The sequence below is a fragment of the Lepisma saccharinum genome, chromosome 6 (assembly GCF_977018435.1).
Source record: "Lepisma saccharinum chromosome 6, izLepSacc3.1, whole genome shotgun sequence".
Classification (NCBI taxonomy): domain Eukaryota; kingdom Metazoa; phylum Arthropoda; class Insecta; order Zygentoma; family Lepismatidae; genus Lepisma; species Lepisma saccharinum.
The window spans coordinates 72,433,897-72,456,124 of record NC_139234.1 but is presented as its reverse complement, the minus strand read 5'-3'; the positions used below and the strand labels follow the sequence as shown (position 1 = coordinate 72,456,124).

The 22,228-nt window shown below is 39.4% G+C and overlaps 1 protein-coding gene across 5 annotated transcripts in view; it reads right to left on the bottom strand.

Moving 5' to 3' along the window:
• Window positions 1-21,569, bottom strand: part of LOC145988877 (cyclic GMP-AMP synthase-like receptor) — an 89,218-nt gene extending 67,649 nt beyond the window's left edge. For 2 of the 5 annotated variants that reach the window (XM_083124141.1, XM_083124147.1), the window contains exon 1: window positions 5,022-5,130. The gene's annotated coding sequence lies outside the window, so the exon portion shown is untranslated. Of the gene's footprint in view, window positions 1-5,021; window positions 5,131-5,223; window positions 5,319-5,543; window positions 5,560-21,501 lie in introns of those variants that run through there. The other 3 variants (XM_083124143.1, XM_083124146.1, XM_083124142.1) reach the window with 3 other exon arrangements.
• Window positions 21,570-22,228: the final 659 nt, after the last annotated feature.

Sequence of the window (22,228 nt, the reverse complement as noted above, 5' to 3'; positions counted from 1 at the left end):
TGTTGCATGGAAGTAATTTTAAGTTTTTGTTTGGTTAGATATATTAGGTTTAATACTGTTAGAATTAACAGAACAAGAATTTTATTTTCCTAAACAGTATACAAGATATGGTTACATAGAAAGATTATTATTGTTATGTATATGGATGGATAAAAAAAAAATAGTCAAACTACTTTCGGAGGTATGAGCTTATGCCCTGGTACCTGAAAATTAACCCAGGGCATCAGTTCCGCAATTTTTTTACGGATTCCCCCACTTTTCTTTGATTCATCCTTTATTTTCCATTTTTTATTACAATAATTCACTGTGACATTGGCATGAATGCCCCAGTGTGAAGAACCAAATTTGTTCGGTTTTCCTGAACAAAGTTGGTTTTTACATCATTTTACAAGGCAAGAAGATTAAGAAAAAGGTTAGTAATAGTAGGAAGTAAATATGTGTTAATGTTTAACATTAATATTATTTATGAACACAGATACGAAATTACATAAGTGTGTAATTGGGTGGGTAATGTTTTGTTAGGATAAGTTTTATTGTGTGTTGTGTGCATTAGTGTTGATGAATGAGATGAGGGATAGACATTACCACGATTCTATGAATGTTAAGCAGGGTCTATCGTCTAGTATGTTATGTTTGAGATAGTGAGAGTATTATTGGCTTTCAGATGTAAGTATTAATACTAAGAAGGGATATGAAAGAACGAGTGGTGCTTGATGCAAGGAGACTTGCGGGAGACCAGCAAGAGTTGGTCGGACTGGGATGAACATCGGTATGATGGTTGGTACCCGGGTCATCATCAGGAAGGAAGGAAAGAAGTAGGGAGGGATTTCCTGGGAAGTATCAGGTACTTTAGTATGTTCGGTAGTGGAAATATGGAGAATTGTCAAGAATCAGTGAGAGAAATTTTGCAGAGTGTTTAGTAACGAGAATAAAGAAGGGGCTGTAAGATTACAGTTTAAGAAAGAAACGAAAAATAAAAATCTGGGTTAAATTTGGTTGGTTCCTGGGTCGAGTCCTTGCAGTGTTATTCTTTGCCTTTCTCCGGGGAGGCATAATCTTTTTTTTGTTTCTGCCGTATTACTGTATTGTGTGTTAGTGTCTCCTTCTTGATGTTCCTGTGATAGGTTCTGCTTCATTATCCTCTTGGTGATCTTAGTCTGAAAGAGGGATGTCCTGTTGTTGTTGTTGTTGAGTTTGTCGAAGGTGGATTCTTTGTGATCTTCTGGGGGGTATATTACATTACAGGGGTTGAATGGGGAGGTGAGTGATGCCGGATTTGAAGAGGGAAAGTTCCTCTTTCGACACCAGGTTTGTTAAGTCGTTTAGTAATGTAAAGTGCTCGGAATTTCTTATTAACTGGTACGTGTTGAAGTTTGGTAGCTTTTGTCTTAAATCTTCGATTTGTTTGTTCGATGTGTGGCAAAAGAAGGCTTTATGTCCTGGTGTGTCCATCCCGGTTTTAGATTTCAGGCATTTATAAGTCTGTCTGAAGTTGTGCTTATTTAGCTGTGAAGTCTCCTTCCTTGCGTAGCTTGTGTCCATTCCTGTTGCCAGATGCTAAACAAGTGGTGGGGAATTTCTGTTACCGTGGCACGGCGTATTCCAATTAGATTATAGATTTAGTTCTCTTGTCCATTTCTAAAGTAATATTTTGATGCTCTAGTTTTAATGACGATTTCAATAGGCTGTAGGCCCGCAATTATCAGAAGAGCCAGGGTTGAGGTTGTTCTTGTTGCGAAGATCTCAATCTGTTTTTAATGTACTGTTTACTGGTTTCCATGGCCCACAGGGGCGAGCCATTGCAAATAACAGCATTATATATGGTAATGAGATATGTTTTTATGTGTGATAGTGGAAGGTTGTAGTTTGAGGAACTCAGTGTGGCTAGACTGTTTATAGTTGTTTCAGCCTGGGTTGTTGCCAGGGCTAGGTGTCTGTTAAAAAACATCTTCTCTTGAAGAGTAATACCAAGGTATTTAGCTTCTTTTACTCTTTTTAAGTTTCTTCCTCCGAGTTTGATTTGAGGGTTTCTTCGTAACTTCCCGTTAAGGATAAGCTATTTTGAGTTTAGCATGATCACACCAATCGGATAGCATATTCATTGCAGTAGATGCTTTATCTTCGATTTCCCTTCTTGAGTTACCGGAAGTGAGCATGATAATGTTATCCACATAAGCTATAATCTGGTCTAGTCTGGATGGTCTTGTAGTTTCATAAGCGCAGGCTCCAAGTTAGTATTCCAAAGCTCGGGTCCTAGAATGGAACCCTGAGGACAACCTTTTGACGTAATCTTACTAATTTGTAGATCCGGATATTTGATGCTAACTTTTCTGTAGGAAGAGTGTACCTGGGCAGTTCATGTTTTTGAGTGTTTGAAAGAGACTGAGCCACCACAAGTTGTCAAATGCCCCAGCGATGTCCACCATAATTCCCACCATGTACTTGTTTGGAATGTGTTGTGTTGTAGATGATAGCAGGCATAATGCATCGTCAGTGAACCTAAATTGTATCCCTGATATGGGCAGGCGAAATTCTTTGAGTTTTTTTTGGGATAAGTTTCTCGAAGTTTTTTCCCAAAATGTTGAGAAGGCATATTGGTCTGTATGAATTGACCCTGGTTTCATCTTTATTTGGATGTTTCTTGATGATTATTAAGTTTGCTTCTTTCCAGGTTTCTGGGAATGTCTTCTGGATAAGGCACTCATTAAATAGTTGAGTAATGTAAAGCGTAAGTACTGGGGTGATTTCTGGTATTATTTCCACAGGAATTCCGTCTGGTCCCGGGGACTTCTTCCTTTTCATGCTGCTTATTTCATTTTCTACTTCCTGGGAAGTGAAAGGTAATATCGGTGATTTTGGATATGGCTGGTGATAAATTTTTCTTGTATCCTTATTTTCATTGCTGTCGTTTTCAGGTTTGCCGTCTGGTATGAGATTCTTCATTAGGAAGTTGATTTCTTCCAAGTCCTTTGTCATATTTGTGTTGTTCTTGTCATTAACATACTGGTAATGTGCTAATTGCTCACAATCGAATATCAACTAAAGGTTAAAAGATTAAAAATCAGTAACTTACATTTGTGAGTGTGAGATTTGTGGAACTACATTTCAAAGGTTATACTACCTCCTTCTTCAGGTTGAACCGATGTTTTCAGACACCTGACATGGTGACTCGTCGAGAAAGTGTTGGTTGAGGATTTAGGTCAAAAGGTATAGGAAAAGACACTTACTAAAAAGATGATGTAAAATACACATTCTAAAACCGTGCAATACTTTGATTTGATTTAGTTTATTTTACTTCGCGTTTTGTGCCTCTTGGCTAATTTGCGAAGATGGGGATGAGTGATGAAATGATGAAATTGATGAATGGACATTCACAAACAACCAAGCCCGACCGGGATTCGAACCCTGGACCCTTTGCATCGCAGCACGATGTGCTAACCACTCGGCCACAGGGTCGGGCCCGTGCAATACTCTATTAAAACAAAATAACGTTGTCATTAATTAAGGTGGACATGGTTTGCATTTTTTTATTTTGCCGGTAGTGATTTTATACGGGGTGAACCATTTATTTCCAGACTTTTTCGATGAAGATATTCCATTGTTGTGTTTTATAATTTAGTAGCTCGGTTTCGTATTGCCTTTTTTTTTTTTGGCACGGTAAATCTGGAGGTTGGCAGTTCTGTATTGTGCGATGATGGCATAATCTATAAACGGGAGTAAAATATTTTCGGTTAGAAATCACTTATTTACAAGTTACGATTATTCAGAATTTCTGGAAATTCAAGAACATAATATATTTTGGAAAGTGCCATTCGTTTAAGATGTAAATGCGAACCTAATTTCCTGAAATAACAGACGTGATACATACACCTTATCTGGCTGATTTTCGACTTGTAAGTTGCGCTCTGAAATGAATTCCTCCATGGCTACGGGTTCAGGGCACGTTGTGCGAGTGTTTTGTCAATTTATGCAGTGTTGCAACCTCGTTCACCGGAAAATACCTACTTTCGTGCCCGGATTTGAAATTATGCTAATACCTCGCAAACCATTGATGTTAGCCCCACAAAACATTGACGTTAGCCCCAAAAACCATTCACGTTAGCCCCAAAAACCATTTTCCGTAAGGTTAGGTTAGGTTAGGCAAGCATAGTTAACAAAAAAAATGAAAAAATAAAAATACTCAGACATCATGTTCTAGTGAAAACACAGTGAGTTTGAAACACTGACTATGGGGGTTACGTTATCTTAACACATGCAACATTGTGCTCTCGTGCAGAAGCAAATGGCGGCAGCAGAAACAGCATGTCGGACAGAGATTTTCGCAGAAAACAACATGAATTCGCATTAAAATGGATCAAAACTACATTCACGAACTTCCACAATGCTACCGAAAATGATTTCCGTTAGTACTTTTTCCTGTAAATTTGAAGAAATCCGTCACCCCTATACTATAATGTTACCCAATTTTAAACTATTGTAACCTATACGTGACCCTACTTAACCTAACCTTACCGGAAATGGTTCGTGGGGCTATGCGCCAATGGTTTGAGGGACTACGGAGGTATTTTTTGGTGGATTGGGGTGGAAACACTGCATGCCGACTACGGTAGTGAAACTGTGACCGCCATTTAGCGTGTTAGTGAAGGGAAAAAGAAACGAACAAAACTTACTTAATACGTCGAAAATATAGATTATTTTCGTGAAAAAACGAAATGGCACCCTCAAGAATCCTTAGGAATGCAGAATTCGAATTTCGGGGATACTTAACATTTCATCAAAATCTTAAGTAATCGCTAAAACTCCGCAGTATGTGTTAACAGACATACATCGAAATCGAACCATGTAAAAATTGCATTCGTAGCATGATGAAATCGCAATAAAACAAAAGGAACTTGGGCCAGATTTATTACTGTGCTTATTATTATTACTACATGCGATACATTCTGTTAATGTGCAAGAAACCCTTATATTTCGTTGGGTGTTTACTTCACCAGCCCCGAAATATATTTTTAGATACGTGCCTGTTGTAATTAAAACATAGCCATCCACAGTTGGAGTGTTCTTATAATAAATTACAGCGGTCCTTGCACTTGAATTTTCCGCATGTCTTCTCCTGCCTTTCAATGAGCCAACGCAACTGTAGTCATACGTCACACTATTGGACATTTCACATTTCCACTATATTTTACTTACAATTTTAAAAATTATTCTGAGAGTTCTCACCTTTAATTTAAGGTAAATACGAGACTTCCGGAATTGCGAGGCGAGCAGCAGGGCGCTCAAAACGCTGGGCTGATTTGTCGTCTGCTGCTCTTCGAGCTTCTTTCGACAACGCTGGTCTAGTGAACGTCACTTCCGGCGCTGTTGCCATATCAACGGTATACCTGGCAATATACAACGCGCTGTCCGTACTTTCCCCTTGCAGTTAGTATTGGAAACGGACCGCAAGGGATACCTTTTGTTCTTAGAGACAGGGTTTTTCAACGAAAATGGTAATATGAATCTTACACCATTGTAAAGATTAGATTCAGAAGAATACGTACATAAAATACAGGTTGCTTACAGGCAAGGGCGCCGACTTTCCAAAATTTCTGTGGATGCATATCAATGGCGGATAGATCTGTAATTATCAAGTATTGTATACTTTAAACAACTTACATGCACAATGATTGCAAGAGGCAATGACATTATCAACACGTTACTAAAAGAAAATACCACATTCATACAAATTAAAATGAAGAAATCTGCATAAATTCAAATAATTTTAATTGTATTGCAAGGATTTTGTTGTGAACAGAAACTACAAAATGACTAACTTTATGTACCAAATAATAATAATAATAATAATCATGACATGTTAACTTTCAATATAAAACACATTCCTTCTTATGTCATTTGCACTTATGAATTTGTTTGCAATTTTGGTAATGTCAATATTTTTAGTCATTTCTTTATGAACATGCAAAATTGCCAAATCATTCAATCTTTTTAGGGTCATTGTTGATCGCAAAAACGTTTTCAATCGTCTAAGTGCTGAAAATGACCGCTCAGAGGTACAAGAAGTAACAGGTATAGTTAAAATCACCCGTACAAACTTCACAAATTCTGTGAGCATTTCACGCATGGGACCACTGTTTTCTCTACTTGAAATATTTGTAATGTCTGACAAGTTGGCCACTTTTTCTTTGTTCGTTCTGCACACATCTAGAAACATGTCCCTGTCCAATGTTAGCTTGTCTTTATCAACGTCCGTCCCATCTCAATGTTTTAATTGCTTATTATTTTTTGATAATGGCAAGTGAGAAATATTTATTTTATTTTGTTTTTATCAAACTAAAAATCTTGTGGGTGCGGCGCACCCATAAGATTATTTATGTGGGTGCTCGAGCCCGGAGCACCCACGTAGTCGGCGCGCATGCTTACAGGTGACAGAAAATATGGAAGAACAAAAGCAGGCACTTTCCATGAAAGTGACCGGCAACTTACGATTTCTTCGGTTTTCGCTATACAGGGTTGTTGACGGGTAAATGAACGTAAGTCGCATGGTTCTATGTCTGTGGTCAGATAAGTCTTATTGCTATGCGTATGATTACGATCATTGTGCACATTAGGCATATTTCGTGCCTTTGCACTAATGTGTATTCAAAAACTACAATGCATTTTCTCGATCGGAAGAATACATATATGTGTAGTACATAGTCATAGACGTCGAAAGAAATTCTTGTAGGGGTAGTCAAGCCATTGACATATTTTAATAGTAGTAGTAGTAACTATGGTAGTAATATTGGGAGTGTCTAAAGTGATTTCAGTCAATAGCCGGAACAGCAACCACAAATGAATAGGGACGAATACTGCTACTACTATCAACAACAATAATAAATGCATATGAAGATAACAATGGTATATTATTATTATTATTATTGATTGGTTGATTTGGTGTTTTAAGTCCAGTTTATGCACAGTAAGGCTAATCGGGACTGGACCTACACTTTAAATTGTAATCCGAACCACTATGTGCCTCCACCGTATTATAATTATTATTATTGCATCCAAAGTAAATGTGTAAACTCAAGGTGTATGTATCACGTCTGTTATTTCAGGAAATTAGATTAGCATTTACATCTTAAACGAATGGCACTTTCCAAAATATATTATGTTCCTGAATTTCCAGAAATTCTGAATAATCGTAACTCGTAAATAAGCGATTTCTAACCGAAAATATTTTACTCCCATTTATAGATTATGAGGAATTGAGATAAATAAAATCACGTTGAAACAATTACGTTATTTTATCACAGGAACACAACACAACTGACAATGGCAAACTGACAGCAATACGAAAGAAATCTCTCCCCTAGAAGCTTATCTTCCCGCTTATTGGAAATTCACCCCTTTTCCGAGTTATGCATATCGCTGTGTGCATTAAGGACTATTGAACGAAAGATTGAACATGTGATAAATGCAGTGGCGTAAATAACACCCCCGGGGGGGCAGTAAGAATGATAAACTAAGAAAGACCGATGGTTCACAAAAGGTTCACTTTCGGCGTTAAAATATATTTTCAACCGAACATATTATATTTTACGCCCCTAACTGCAAACAGAAAATGTTAATCACAAGTAGAAAGTGGATTACCAGATTAGAAAAACAAAACTTCATTAGCTGAATGGTTTATGTAGCAGAAGGGTAGACGACAGGCAAGAGAACACGCTGGCAACGCTAATTTTCACCCTACTTACAATTTTTACCAAACAGAAAAGAGATGTTAAAAAAAATCTTCCTCGACGAAATGATTTTCCAAGCTAAAATTAATCAAAAATTACTTGAGAAGCACAATGTCAGGAGTGAGAGCGATCGAGCAAACAAGAATTTGTTTCCATGAAAAAATACAGAGGACTGCTAATGATCATTTGACAATATCGTAATTTTTGTAATAACAGTCTGTTTTCATATATAATTATAATATATTTTTTTACAGTTTCTCTGTTGTCTTAACCTTTCGTATCAGTTTTTACATTGATTCTAGTGTTGCCCACGAGACGAGACTTTGGCCTGTCTCCTCTCGTGGAAATGCTGTGAAATGCTGTTTCGTCTCGAAAATATTCGTTTGTCAAAGGGACACATGATCAATCTCGTCTCGTCTCGAATTTTTAAAAGCCTGTCCCGTCTCGTCCCGTGGGCAACACTAATTTGATTCAACTTACATGTATGCATTTTCATGTTTTTATATACCTAATATAAATGTGGGCGTGAATTAATATTTTAGAAAATAAATATATTTGTATATTTTTAAACGAGTATGTGCACACAACTTTCTACGAACGTTGACTCCTGTTCTTCTGCTCAGAAAATTTTGTTATTACTTTTTCGTTGAAGCCCTCTATGTTTGAAATGTATTCTTTTTCTATTGTAAGCAAGTGCCAAGGCATTTGGTCTGTCTTGTCCCATTGCATTTCTTAAGCAGGTTTTAATACGCTCCAATGTGCTGAAACATTGTTCAGATTCAGCTGTTGCCACTGGAGTTATTAAAACTATGTTTGTCATTTTTACTGTTTCTGAAAAGGTACCCTCTAAATAATTTTAAATAAAAAATGAATGCAATTTACTGATAGAGTTTATATTTTTCAACTCTTCACTACAATAAAGAACACGAAGTTCCCTCTTTAGTTTTCCCTCTTCTATGAAGGGATAACAAATCTGGGAAGATGCCTCTGTTTAAAGATTGTTCTCCTTCATTATGTCCTCGTAGAGCAAGTTCATGTCGACCACAGAATTTTAAGCAATCGATAATACTATTTAATATATGCCTATTTTTCCGGAAAAATTCATTGTGTCTTTCATCAATTTGTGTTAGAACATCAACCCTGCCAAACTCACTCAAACATAGCGAATGAAAGCCACCACAACACTACAGTACAACACGCGAGATCGAACGCGACGCGAAGAAACTAGCCCCGAATCAGCACTGAAATCCATTGGACTCTCCCCTTCTCTCTCTGCTAGCATGTGACCTTCACTGTAGCATAGGTGGGTGTAGGCCACGTCTTTCTTTGCGACGTGCCCCGGAGATCGATAATTGACATCAATGCCGCTATAGCCTGACAAGTTAAGTCCCGATATGCGCAGATCGCTGCGGAGCACTTCGTATTACGTCATCCTCCCCACCACTCTTCTACTCACTGGTCTGGCGTTGAGAGTACCAGTGGTGCCAACTCAGCAAAATTAAGCTAAAACAAATATGACAAACGATTTTCACTGTTTAGGGTGACAGTGCATGCAGGCTCCTATTATATCAGTGGTTCATTTTATTTAATCCGGCCTTTGAAAATGTGTGCGGTGCGCCGATCGTAAACTGTAGTATTACGCACGTGCGTTAAGGTTTATAACGAAGAGAAACTACAGGGCGAATGACTTCATGTTCTGAATGCGACATCGAGCAGTGTCCAGTTTTTTTTTTTTTTTTTTTTTTTTTACCGAGTGGGGTGGTGGTTCGTTTGTTTATCGTACAACAATCACCACGAGAAGGCAATCTGATAACACGCTTGCCTGTGTTCTTTTCTAAAGCATTGAAATGCTCATGCTCTTTACTCCTGGCTGCAAGATTCTTACTTTGAAAGATATAGATGGACTTATGGACGAGCGTGTAGATGAACTGATAATTAGACTTGGTGAAGCCGATTCAGACACGGACACAGATTCATCGGTAGACACAGACTCGGATGAGTGGGAGAGTGAAACTGAAAAAGGAGAACTGGAAAACATTTAGAAGGTGAGCTCAGTTCTATCGTTTACATATTTTTCATTTTTCTATCGTTTTATTTCATACATTTCTTATGCTGGTAAGAAATATCCCTAATATAACTTAATTCATTTAAGGTTTAAAGGGAAAATATCAAAATGTATTTAGAATTTAGCGTAATCAATAGGTAGCGTAGGTGACGGGATACTAATTCATGCCTTTCACATTCAAATTTCGTTGAAAATTCTCAGAGGATTCAGCTCCCTCCAGTTTGCAACACTGCAAATGAACGTCGCCGCAGACAATGGAGTGGGGAAATGTGATGTGAGGTGCGCAAACAATGGATTGTAGCGTCTTGTTTTAAACTTGTCAAGTTATAGGAGCGCTGTCGTATCAATTGCAGCAGACGACGAATTTACGTGGATAAAAATCGCCTTTTAAAAGACTGTGTGATAGTTATGCGTTATGGTGATTGATAATTACGTCAATACGTCCGTTTTTCTTTAGGGGCTAAGCACCGGAAGCCCCAAGGGACGAGACGCCACTGCAATCACAGCCACTGCAATCACATCTCAGTAACGGGTGGGTCTAAACTTACAAGTGGTGATAAAAAAAATACACTCTTAGTTTACTAGGCCACGTATTAATAACAAAAATGTTATGACACGAAGCGTACAAATTACTTAAATTACTTCCTTGAGTCATCAGCTATCCAACAAGGTACAAATGTTTGTGTACAAGAAATAACACTTGATTAATTTTCATGGAATGGAATCAATGAACATTACAATTAAAGAACATTACACGTCTTGCTCAAAGTGGGCACCTCCGTTACGAATGCAGGCACGGAGGTTTTTACGGACATTTTGTCTCGTAACTCGTGATGTGATGGTGTCCTTGATGTGTTGACCAGCTGTTAAGATCCTCTCAATGAGCTCTTCTAGCGAGTTTTCCGGTGTCTTGTAAACTAAGTCTTTCACGTGGCTCCAAATGTAAATGTCGCAAGGCGTCAAATCGATCGGGGGATCGAGCTGGGCAGCCATCATGCTGGTAAATCATGTCACGTGTTGTAGCTAGAGGCACATCCTCCAACAACATTGCCATCCCGTTCCTCAAAAAATGTTCATAAGTGATGCCATTTAAGATTTGGGGCAGGAAAAATGGCTGGATCAAATGGTTCATGACGCTCTGCCTGGGCGTGCGACAATGGCTGGATAAAAAATACCCAAAGAAATGGATTGGCCGAGGAGGCCCGATTCCCTGGCCGGCTCGGTCCACCGATTTGTGCCTTGCGACTTCTTAATTTGTGCCCACACGAAAGACTTAGTTTACAACACACCGGTAAACTCGCAAGAAGAGCTCAGGGAGAGGATCTTAACAGCTGGCCAACACATCAAGGACACCATCACATCACGAGTTACGAGTCAAAATGTCCGTAAAAACCTCCGTGCCTGCATTCGTAACGGAGGTGCCCACTTTGAGCAAGACGTGTAATGTTCTTTAATTGTAATGTTCATTGATTCCATTCCATGCAAATGAATACAAATGTGAATGTTAGCAACATTTGTACAGTACCTTGTTGGATAGCTGATGACTCACGGAAGTAATTTAAGTATTAATTTGTACGCTTCGTGTCATACCATTTTTGTTATTAATACGTGGCCTAGTGAACTAAGAGTGTATTTTTTTATCATCACTTATAAGTTTAGACTCACCCGCCGTTACTTACATGTGATAGTTATTTGGGAGAAAACTTTTTTTTTTTTTCAACGAACCACTTGTTTGTTAGCTATCAGAAAACGCTGAAATATGTGCCATATAATGAACAGTTTTGTCTCAATTCATCTTTTTATGTGGAAAATTGTCATTTTTAAAAAAAAAACAATAGAATTCGATTATATCGAAAACTACTAATTTTCGGACGGGCTATCATTTGGTCAAATTTATTGCAAATTGCCTCTACTCTAACCCCTTTCAGAGAATACATCTAATTACAAGTCACCCTGTGTATATATATATATTAAAGAAATTTTGAATACATACACAAGTGTTAACATGTTGCATATATATTTTCTTATTTGTTTTAGATGAAAGTTATACATATCATATGTACAAAAATAATTATATTCGTCAAGCATTTTCTGTCTTTCAAAAATACAGTTTGTGTGTTTGTTTTTAATTATTAGCTAATGTGAAATTGAACGTGTTGAAAAAAATATTTCAAATCGTTTGTCCAACACAAATGCTTTAGCACAGACTTCTCCTCTTTTTGCGTGATTTACGAGGATAATAACGTCTTTGATACTACTACTATAGAGTAACCACAAAAAAAAGAAACTTCAGCGAAAAGTCTCTGGGTATCTTCCCCTGCTTCTGTTCAACTCTTCCCCTCCCCTCCACTCGCGACTACGGTGCACAGGAGTCACGGGTATGCCCAGGCTTTCTTGCTTGCGGTTCCAGTACTGCTGATGCTAGTACTACTATACTACTACTACTAACAATAATAATAATAGTAGTAATGATATTATTATTGTTATTATTATTGGCACGATTATCCTCATACTTGCTCTTCCCCCAGAAAAAAAACGTAGTTGCGCCTCTGCTAAAACATGCATGCATGTTTTATTTCATGCTTTCTTTATTTTCAACATGGCATCCCACAAAATTTATTCCGCACCCCTTCAGCACACCCAGCGCAACTACAAGGGGCAGAGGGACATTGCCTATTCCCCATCTTGGACGGAAATCAATTCTAAGGGGGCAAACATAGAAGTAATAGAAAGCAAGACTAGTAGCGTGCGCAGGATTTTATCAAGGAGGGGTTATTTCTAAAACTTTCTCCAAATTCACATTACCATTGTTTTATCATATTATAATAAATTAATAATACTCAAAATTAATTAACTCTTATAATTAATTAATTAGTTTAATTACTACTAATAATACTACTAATGCAGCTACTGTTACTACTTATATCACTATCACTTTTAAGTAGTAGAGATCTACATAAATATATTTATGAAAGCAGTAGAACAAAATTACTTTCTAGTTATTCGATTTTTAACAAATTCTAGGGGCACTTTTTGTTTCTTTGTTACGAAATAATTGTCTAGTCAACTGTCATTTGTATGATAGGTGAGACATTTTATGTGTGAAGAAAATCCACAAAAACAAGCAAATATATTAAAATAAATTGAAATAATCAAAGTAGCCTATCGAACTCATCAAAGAAGCCGAGGTGGTCTATTAGGTAGGGCGTCTGACAACCATGCGGGAGATCCGGGTTCCATTCCCGGAATTGGTTAGAATTTTTCAGTCGTTGTTCCCGCATAAAGTGACTCCAGGGCTCACCCAGCCTCATATCAATGCGTACCTGAAAGCAACCGTGGGGGGTAAAGGTAAAGGCTGCCGGAGCTGATCATATCACCTCCAAAATGGCCGAGATCGAAAATCTGTGGGGCCTCACCTCTACATGCACTTTCATGGCACGGTGCTATTTGCACGGGGAAGTTAACATTACCTTTACATATGGAACTCACCCAGGATGATGATGAGGCCCGATGTAGAATCCATGTTGCTAAATTCCACTAAGTCTATTCTTGCGTTCAAAAGTAAATTTAAAGACATTCCAACACATTTATCACTTCTAGGCAATTCACAAAGCACTTCTTTCTTCAACATTATTTAGTGATGTGGATGTAGATACGGCATAACTTGAAAATTCACAAGGGGATGCGAAATCAGTACCGGGAAGAACGTTCGCAATAGCGTGGACACACTGCGACGAAGCAAGGCATTTTCACAATTCTCGCGAGAGTCACTGCATGACTTTTTGCAAAAGAAAATTGCAAAATTGAACTTTGCGGTCGCTTAGATTGTTTAGACATATCGACGGATCCAAAATGACGCTGTAAAGGTTTATGAGAAACGCGCCAATACCACCCGCAAAATCTACCATGCATATGCAGGATAATTCACATCTGGATTGTCTCTCTGTTCTTAGCAACAAAACATTTTACAATAGTTAAGCTTATTGTAATTCGAATTCAGAAGTGCAAACGTGCTGCAGTAAACAATGGGAAGGCGGACTGGTGACTGTGTATTCTTGTCGGCCTAGAGCCGGCCCCCGTGGTGGAGTGGTTAGCTCATCGCGCTACAACGCCAGGGATCCCGGGTTTGAATCCTCTCCTGGGCATGGATGTTTGTGAGTGTTCATTCATCAGTTTCATCATATCATCACTCATCCCCATCTTCGCAAATTAGCCAAAAGTGGCACATAAAGCGAAGTAAAATAAAGCAAATCAATCTTGTCGGGCTACCCTCAGTCTGCATTAGCCGCTTAAAACGAACGAAGAAGAACTGAGATACAAAAATAACTATTTTTCTCTTTTAAATCATACTTGCCCTCATATTTTATTTTCAATAATTAATTCGTGTTTATTTTCAAGGCATTCACTATTAAAGACTCGTAAGTTTGGAATGCTGTGCTTTTCTCCGTGCTGCATGGGAATAATATTTGAAATCATTATTATTAGTAGTAATAGTAGTAGTAGTAATAGTAGTAGTAGTGGTAATTGTAGTAGTAGTAATAGTAGTATTGTCACAGATCTTTGTGATCAATTAGCATTTTTTAAATTTTCTTTCACAGCATTTTTCATATTTCACAAGCTCAAGGGGGGGGGGAGTTAAACCCTGTACAGGGAGCGACGAAAAATGCTGCAAGGGGTCGGTGAAAGTGAACGGTACGGAACAGTGGCTCAGGCATAGGCCGAGCGTGCAGTGCAGTGTTCTGAAGGTAGTGATAATGAACAATCACAAATGTTAGAAAAGGGACATATTGCCTTTTATACATGTAATTTTTTCTAAATATTTATGTTTAAAAATGTATGTTTAAGGCGGGGTGTTTATATAACAATACTGTACGATATGCACATCCCAAGGGCTTGTATCAATATCAATAAATATCATATCATATCACAGGTGGTAGGGCCCAAGAGAGGCTGTCAATATACCGCAGCGCCGGTTGAACTGAGGTGTGCTCCAGTCAATACGGAGGAGAAGAACTATGGGGGCCGTGTTGCTATTGCTATTGCTAAGATCGCAAGATAACTTTGTTACTTCGTGTTCTAAAATCGTAGGAGGTGGGGCACCACAGATCTGACTGGATCAATAACGGCCACTGATCATTCGATATGAAGTAATTGGCCGATCCTGAGTCCTAAATTTGCTTCTAAATTGACATGATACTCTGCTGCTCGCCTGGTAGGTTGATGTTTTCAGCTGCTGCAAAATTGTTCTTTGGTTGGAGGTTCAAACGATGGCGAAGAATATGTGCGTATAGATACAGCTAAATGTGTATAATTATTAGTCCCAATAAATCGAATCACGATTATTAGGAATAAGTCGAACAGGTGCTAACAATGATTTTTTATAAGTAGGAGAACCGTCAACATCTAAAAGAACAGTCAAGTTTCATTTCTGTTTGTTAGTTCCTCATTTGAGAACCGGCAATATGAGTGTTCTCTCATCGGTATCGGTAAGTATCAGTTGAATGTTTTCCACCGACACCATCCGATACCATTAGCGCAGCCAACAGCAACATTTGTTCCATTTCAAAGGTTCGTTGACTTGTGACAGGTTGGAAAGCCAGCACAAGTTCTGCATGTAGATTTTCCAAGAAATGTTGGACAAACTCCTACCCTCCACCCTCCAGGGAAGCAGATAATTCACAATATCAAATGCATGGGTAAAGGAAAAGCTGTACCCAAACATCTCGACAGTATGTAACTACCTTGTAAAGGCTGTGTGGAAATAAAAGAAATCAGCTATTTTGAATTCCTGCTCACAAACTCGTGAAGTAAGAAAGGAGGAATTTTTAAAAACAACGATTACTATCATGCTGGGTTGTTTCCTGGCCAGATGATGGCGGAGTTCTTCAGAATTCAGACGGTTGACGGTCGTGAATGTAGAATTCGTTTTGTTTCTACGTTCAAGCGGGGAGTGAGGGTTGTGGATTAAATGTCTTCCCTTGTGTGATGGTATTGGCCGATACCGCAGACTTTTTTTTCTTTTTCTTTTTGAAATGACAGAGAATAAGGAAGAACAGAGCATAAAGAGAGCTGGCGAAATGAGCGATATTTTAATAATTTTCTCTTTTCTCCCTCCCTTACCAACCCAAACGGCGTTTTTCTGGATTATTTTGGGAGTTTCTCTGATTCCGACACTCGCAGTTGGATTAAGCGTACTCGCAACTAGAAAAGAACTTAAAGCGTAGTGTATAACATAAAGTTTTGTATTGTGAACCAACGGCAGCTGGAAATAACCTAAATTACACCAAGTTTAGTGATCCATGTGCATAAACAAACGTTATTTAGCCGGTTTGAAGAACTCTGCGTTGCGCTTTAATATGTTAATTCTTAGCTTCACAAGAATGTGTTTCGGAAACTTATGAAATGCTACATTATTTAAAAGGTTTACGAAAACATTTTTTGTTGTACCCCTTCGCTTTGGTGAAAATATTGTTTGAATAGTTACTATATCGCTCTCCAATGTAAAGGTTAGAGCAAACAAATGACAAACGAAATTTTCTGACACAACTATGCTGGCGCTACCACCTAAAAAGTTTGCAGTGATCAGCCCCATTCGCAGAGTGACGTGCGCTCTGTGTACGTGACGGGTGACAACAGTGAACAATAAATATTTAGTAACTCGGTTTACTAATGTGAACCATTAGAGACACATCAATCAAGAGCTTAGTCAGGAGACGTGGTTTAATTAATTTTTCGTTATTAGCACAAGATCGGTCACGCTCGCTGAGTCACGTCATGGATTTCAGGTGAGCGCCGCAGTATTGCCGGTAGTGTTGCCCACGAGACGAGACATGTCTCGTCTCGTCTCGTGTCCCGTCTCGAAAACAACACGAGACGGGACAAGCGTTTCAAAATTCGAGACGAGACGAGACTGACCACCTGTCTCGTCTCGTTTCCGAGACGAGACACGGGACGGGACGAGACGGCTCGTGAAAAGTCTCGTCTCGTCTCGAAAGTCTCGAAAAAAATACAAACAAAATAATTAATCAGTTGCGAATATTTATTTACTCGGAGTAAAGGATATTCTTTGGAAACCCAAATCAGCGTCCATTACATAAAAAGGCTATCTTATTTAGTTTTTATACTCTTCCGAAATCCAGTATTACTTCCATTTTTCAATGTATTCAAGCTTAGTAAGTTTAAGCTGTAATAGTACTCCAGATATAAGTACTTTGCTAAAATACCGATTCAGATATCTATCTGTATACAAATATTGTGAGAGAGAACTATTCTTGATAATTTCTTTGAATGGAAAATTTATGAAAAATATTGTAAACCTTACGAGAATTACGAAAATTGCGGGCTTTGTTTATTATTTGATTATCCTTAAAACAGCTTAAATATATTTAACGCCTTTAAAGTAAAAACTACTGCTATAACGCGCAGGGTGGTATTTGTAGGGGGGATGGGGGGATTCCCCCCTCTGGATACTTGTATCCCCCCTGCTTGATAAATTTTATCCTTGGGGGAAATGTATTATGGCATAAAGTCATTATCTCATGCTGTCCCTAGACAGTCAGTAGAATTCCCCCCACTGGAAATTTCTTAAATACCACACTGAACAGTTAAGTGAGGCATACAATAGTTGTTATCTTCACAACACGATTATTCCCGCACGAGGAATAAGGAATATTCCACATAAAATCGTGCCATCTAAGGAAAGGACCTAAAGCAATTTTTGTAGTCTTCTCATGGAAGGAAGTGATGTGATTTTTGACATGTAACCTCCCTTGCTAATTGTAATATTTCCCCATCCAAACCCCCTCGCGGTCAGTAATCATTTTCTCTAGGTATCTCTCACCTTTTAACTTTTTATTAAGCATTTTGTCTGTTTAAACATGAAATTTCCCAGCGGAGGGAGAATTTCCCTCCCTTCAAAATAATCGTTGGATGGGAAATATGATATAATGCGCCTCTGGGTAAATGGGTGAAACGTAATTCGGCAAAAAGGGAAGACATGGAAACTAAAATTGGAGCAAGAAAACACCTGAATTCTGTGAGGAAATGTAATCAATTTGTGGCATAACTTCCCTGGGTGACCGTTATTCTCTCCTGCTTGTCTCGGCGCTTCGGCACAAAGAATTGCATTTATTACTGTTGGTTCGTTCGCAAGCGACACTTCTCGATTTTCGCCTGTCCTGTGTTGTTTGTCGCATATGTCAGACCGAAGTAAGAAGTGACCAGACCAAAGTATGTCAATTTCCGAACCTAAGTAGCACGACCAGCTGCACGCGTCGCTGGGAAAAGGTATTTTTTATCACTGCCCATATCAACATCTCATTTCTAATTAATTTCTTGCGTCGGTTAAGCATTCTCTTATTTTTCCATATTTCTGGATGTTCCAACATTTCTTCGATTATTTAGTAAGCTCTTTCGAGTTATATCTGTAAGATTCCCCCTCGCAAAACGTAATTCGCCACACGATGCTCGTAACGAATTTGCCCAGACTATACCCTCGTGTTTCAGGTATCTTTACTATCTTTACTTGAAAAATCCTGAAATTTCCTCAACAACTGCTACCCCAAGGGCTTCCTTCCATTCATCCTTGCGCCAAACGATGCGAAGGTAGCCACTGCCATTGTTTACTGTAGGTCCTCTTCCAGCCTTATTGGGAACAATCGTCATAAAATTCTCGCCAGCACAAACAGTTCATTCATTGCGACCCCTCTTCTCAAAATCAACAGCTCCATCCTCAGTACTGGTTGCAAGCTCTAAAGATTTCGCACCAAAAACCTGGTAATAGGCCAATATAGTTAGATACTCTGCGTTGACTCCTGAAGTCAAAGGAGTAAAAAGCGAGAAGCAAGAAGCGACGCCTGCCACTTGGAAATGAACTCTCAGTAATAAATATAACCTTCAGAACCGAAGCCACATGACGAGCGGGACGTGTCGATTGTCGCTTTCTTGTCGTTCGGACTTGACCGTTTTCTAATGTCATCGTGTCGCCTCTGTCCGTTGGTAGCGCATGCGTGGGGAAAGCCTGCTTAGAGACTAAAGGAGCTTGTGTCGCTTGGTGATTCCACCGATCGAACGCAGGCTTGCACGGCGTCTCATGCCGCCACAGTGTGCAATCCTGCTGTTGATGGGCTAGTTCCCAAGCAGCATGTGTCGCACGTCGCTTCGATTTGAACTCTCCCTTACATGAAACCTTGCAACCGAAGCGACGCAACAAACTGTTCGGGGTCGATTGTTGCTTGCGTGTTGTACGTATTAGACCGTTTTCTGAATACTGTGCGTCTTGTTGCCTCGGACTGTGAATGCTTTCTAATAAACTGAAGTTACCTGTGTCACGTGTGAACTATCATGTCGCTTGTCACTCCGTTCTGAACGCTCCCTCAAGGGAGCTTGCAGACCAAAGCAACAAGCTACACTCGATAGGCGAGAAGCGACAAGCAACCGCTTGGAAACGAACACTCAGTAAATGTGACCTCCCGAAACGAAGTAACACGACAAGGTGTTCGTGTTCTTTATCACTGAAACTAAATGTCGTGCATAGTGTAGCCTCGGTCTGTTAGTTGGTAGTGCATACTATGGGGTGAATATTTGCCTATATACGGAAGGGGCTCGTGTTGATCGTCACTTCGGTGCAAACTCCCCATGCGACTTGTCGCCTATCGCTTGTTGCTTCGGTCTGAAAGCTCCCTTAGTGTACGATGGATAAAACAGTTGATTGAAGGCAGAAAAACAACAAAGTAAATTTCATTCTCTACCTATTGGTAATTAACAAACATTATATTAAATACTAGCTGATTGCCCGTCGTTGCTCGGGTATTTATTTATCCCAATCTTCTATTAAACAGGAAAACATTGAATTCTAACTATAGTGTAAAATTAACTTGGATTTGAAAGGCATTTGGAGTGTCACTATTCATTTTAGCGACCTCGAAAACTATGGATTCCACACTAATATCGGTCGTTTTACATGTCACCCCCTTCCCATCCACACCCCTAGGGGTGCCAGAGGTGTCTTGGAGTTGAACGGCATTGGGAGTGTCACTATTCATCATAGCGACCCCGAAAACTATGGATCCACACTAATATCGGTCGTTCTACATTTCACCCCCTTCCCACCCCCTCCCCTAGGGGTGCCAGATGTGTCTTGGAGTTGAACGGCACTGGGAGTGTCCCTATTCATGTTATCGACCCCGAAAACTATTGATTCCACACTAATATCGGTCGTTTTCGATTATTTTTACATGTCACCCCTCCAAACCTCCACCCCCCAGGGCTGTCTTACCCCCACAGTATTTCTTTCGAGATTTCAAGTGATACGCGTACCAAGTTTGGTTGAAATCGCTCCAGGCTTTCGAGAGTTATACCGGAACAAACATACACACACACACATACATCCATTTTTATATATTAGATTAATGTCCTTATGGTTAACGAACCTTATTTATTCTCACTATACAGCGTACAAAATATTTTAAGGTTTTACCCACTTTCGGGAATAATATTTTGTGATGTCTTCCAGTTTTAACTTTTGTTGGCATAATATCCTGCATTACTTTTACGAGACGAGACGAGACAAAACGAGACGGGACGAGACGAGACGGGACAGAACCCTTCGAGACGAGAGACGGGACGAAATAAACGTATATTTTCGAGAAGAGACACGAGACGAGACGGCATTTTCACAAGACGGGACGAGACAGACCAAAGTCTCGTGGGCAACACTAATTGCCGGTATTACATTGATTTTCAATGTGAATAGCGAAAGCAGCGTCTACATTGTAATATTGGGCAGATGCGTGGTTTGACCTCTTCTTTTTCCCAGTTCCGAATTACATTTTTGGGAAGTCTCATCATCCGAATGGTCACACAGATGACGGTGGAGTCACGGAGTGTATAATGGTGGAATCGGAAAAGTTCCAAAACTGTTTTTCTTTTTGCGGTTATGATTTGGATTATGACTGTATCCAGCCATTCCAATATATCGTTTTCCATGAGGTCTAGTACAACCTAAAATAGCAGCACCTCCCGTTGAACTAAAGATTGTGGTATACTGACGGCAGTGGCGGCGCCAGGGTTAATCATCTGGGGGTGGTGAGGGGGTGCGGAATAAAATTTAGGGGCTGCGATGTTGAAAATGAAGAAAGCATGCACGCATGTTTTACCAAAACTTCGAGACTGAACTACACGACCATTCTTGAAGTACGTCCGCTTCAAGTACGATCTTGCATCTTTCGGACAAGGCCTTTGTCCCAGCAGCGGCCGGTGGGACCGAATTAAGTGAAGGGGAAACGGCGTAATGGAGAAAATTAGGTCAATAGTTACACATAGTTATTACAAACCATCGACCGCCGCTGCTTTGTCCTGACGAATGAGAGTTTTGATTGATTTGTTTTATTTTATTTGGACATTCGGACACTTTTGGCTAATCGCAAAGACCAGGATGGACGCTGACAAGATGAAACCATAAAACGAATGAAGGGACAATCACAAACACACATGGACAACACAACACATTTCATACAGAGGATTCATCAGGTTGTTGGACCAGGCACCAGTGCCTCGTTAGTCTTCACAAGATAGTCCAGTACGTTGAAAAGAGGATCACATTTGTGTGCCTTCCTAAAGGATCACCCCTTACACCCCTCAAATATGACAGCAAAAGGTAGTATATCGTGTCACAGTACTTAAGAAGTAGTTGTTTATACAGGATATAGTTACCTGACTTAGTCACTTGCAGAAGCACTAGTCTGTCGCAGTCCTCTCTCGATGATGATTACGCGTTATCGCGAGCACATCCATATACTTCAGTGTTCAGCAAGGGAATTCCCCGACCGCCCGCAACTCCAATCTATCGTTGCTGGCTGGCGATATTACGTGAAGGGTTGCCACTATCGTCAAGTTAAGAACGTTGAGTTTTGAGTTTTTCCCCATCGGTTATTTTAGAAGTTCGAATCCTCCAATTTTAAGAAAAATATTTTTGTATGCAATGTGAAGTAATCATTAAATATGTAGTATAGTAAACTGGATAAACGAAATTAAAATGATGGAGAAAGCAGCAGAGATTTAGCTACGGATGGGGCGGGGGCGGTCAACCCGGACTCTTGAGACAAAAAAGTTCACTAAAGGGGCAAAAAGAAAAAAAGTTGGAATAGAGTAAACGTCGCGGCGCCCCATTGAATTAATATTATTGTGAGCTCGGGATAAAATAAATCTAAAAAAATATTCCTTGCTTAGCTCGCAACAGTCTCAGATACCTTCAACACCCCCAATCTTCTTCTTCTTCTTCGAAAATTTCCTCAATGGCCCATGAAATTTTTCAAAAAAGATCTGATTTACGGCTATTTCATCCCGGGTTCGATTCCCGTTGTACAGTGATTTAGATTCCACCTTAAACTGTAGGTCTAGTCCAGATTAGCCTTTCTGTGCACAAACCCAATCAAACGAA